Raw genomic sequence first — 2,320 nt, 5'->3', positions numbered from 1 at the left:
AATTAAACTGAATGTTACTAATACTTCACCAATGACCCCATAAACCATCAAAGGTTTTATGCTTTCTTCTCTTTTTTTGCCAGAAAATTTTTGTTTTTATTTCAATGGACAACTAGTGTCTAAGTATCTTTTTTAAAAATTTTTTTGAACATGAAATGCTTTTTTATAGCATGTTTTACAAGGGGAGGGGGTAAGAGGGGCCAGGTGGTGGAAAAGTATAGAATCTTCTTGGCTTCTGCCTTGAAACAAATCCATGCAACTATTTCTAAATCAATATTAGATACAAAATTCTTGTATCTAATGAGACTATAATAAATTAAAACCAGAAGTCAATAATTAGGGAAATTGAAGAACTTATACAATTACTTGGAGAATTGAATATGACCTAAGGAAATCAGAGAAGAAAATTTAAATTCTCTTTGGAATAAATTTGAAAAATAGTAAGTGAGTGTGAAAAAGGCAGGTTATAGAGAAAAGCAAGTTTAAATAAAGAAATAGAAGGAGAGGAGAGAAGGATATTATGGGTGGAAAGTAAAATGAAAAATCATAAAGGATAAAGAAGTAAAAGATTAGATAAGTGCATGAAGGGTAAAAGAAAATATTATTTTTGAAACAACAAAATCATATGAAAATTATAGCAAAGAAAAACATCGAAAAACACAAGAGACATAAACCAAAAAGAAGATAAAATAAAAAACTAAAAAATGTTTACTGAAGCCGGGCAGTGGTGGCACACGCCTTTAATCCCAGAATTTAGGAGGCAGAGGCAGGTGGATTTCTGAGTTTGAGGCCAGCCTGGTCTACAGAGTGAGTTCCAGGATAGCCAGGGCCACACAGAGAAATCCTGTCTCAAAAAAACAACAAAAAAAATGTTTACTGAATAATGACTAAAGGTGTAAATTAAATTAAATTTGTTCCTTATTCTCTTTATCATCAAACAGAATAAGAAAAAAACATACTAGCAATAATAATAATAATAATAAAAAAATGTAAAACTATTGCTAAGTTAGTAGGGCTCTCTGGAGGTATCTCTGAATTGTGTTGTGACACTGAAAACAAGATGCAGCAATAAAATCTACATAGGTGGAAAACCTGTGTTTGTAATTTCATGATCTAATACTGGAGTGATCATTGAATATGATTCAAAAGCTTCAGAGTTTTCAGACTCAATAGCAGTGACTAGCTAGTAGGATGATCACAAGCTCAATGCCATCAAACGTCAGTATTAGTCTCAGTGGAGACCTGCTTCCAGCAACAAAGAATGTGGCCCTTTCCTTAATCACACTACTTCTGGACAGAGTCTACTGAGCCATTTTACAGGCTTGCTAGTGTCTATTCCCACAGCTGCCTCCCGGGGCTGTCTCTCAACCTAGGGCTGTGGCAGATTAAAAATAGTCTTGTTAGCTGTCTGTAGCTGCTACTCCTGGGGGCTTCATGGTAGGTCACTTTCCAAGGATAAGTCATCTCTCAAGATTGCACTCTGTTGTGGCCCTGTGTCATGAAGATCCTGTAGTTTTGGATATTTAAGACTCTTCATGCGCTCAAGCAGTTCATCAATGAGGAAGATGTTGGAGTTAGCTAATTCAAAGCACTGGATCTGGGCCTGAGTTATGCCTGAGCTTGTCAGCCTGCAGACTCTCCTGCACTCATGGCCTCAGGGTTTCTCACCAGCAGTCCTCACAACCAAAACATTTATTATATATCACAAATGAAGGTAGTTAGTTTCAACATTAGCATAAAATTAATATTTTTTCACAAAGAAAAAGAAATTCAAATTATTTTTAATATGATCCTTTGCATTTGTATATGACTCTTACTTTCCAATAGTTCCAAAGTTTACTTGAGCAGAAAACATTAAACAACTGTTAGCAAATATTAGGTAAGAGCAATAATCATAGAGACTTGACAAAACAGATATGAAAAACCATTTTAATTTTAATTCTTTTATCCTTGTAATTATGTCATGGATTTTTACAGACAGAACAATTGAACTAATTAGAGAGTTTAGACATGAATCTAATTAAATACTGCCATTAAGTTTATAATGAAAGCATCATTTTCAATCTTTGCTAAAAGAGAATTAATCAATAAATCATGTAGGAGGGTGGTTATCGTCTTAGAATGATAATGGTTTTATAATATGAAGCTCAACTAATATAAATTGCATTCAAATTGTTTTTCACATTTTGTTCTCAATTCTTCGAACCAATTCTTTCATTTTAAACACAAATCTGTAAGCAAAAAGTACAATTCTTCATTTTCACATATGAAGAAACAAGATCCAAAAGGTTAAATGATTTTCTCAAGGTTGTTTGGCAAT

This window comes from Grammomys surdaster, unplaced genomic scaffold (genome assembly GCF_004785775.1).
Source record: "Grammomys surdaster isolate TR1022 unplaced genomic scaffold, NIH_TR_1.0 125982, whole genome shotgun sequence".
In the NCBI taxonomy this organism is placed as follows: Eukaryota; Metazoa; Chordata; class Mammalia; order Rodentia; family Muridae; genus Grammomys; species Grammomys surdaster.
The sequence above is the reverse complement of the archived record's forward strand: the minus strand, read 5'-3'. Positions refer to the sequence as shown.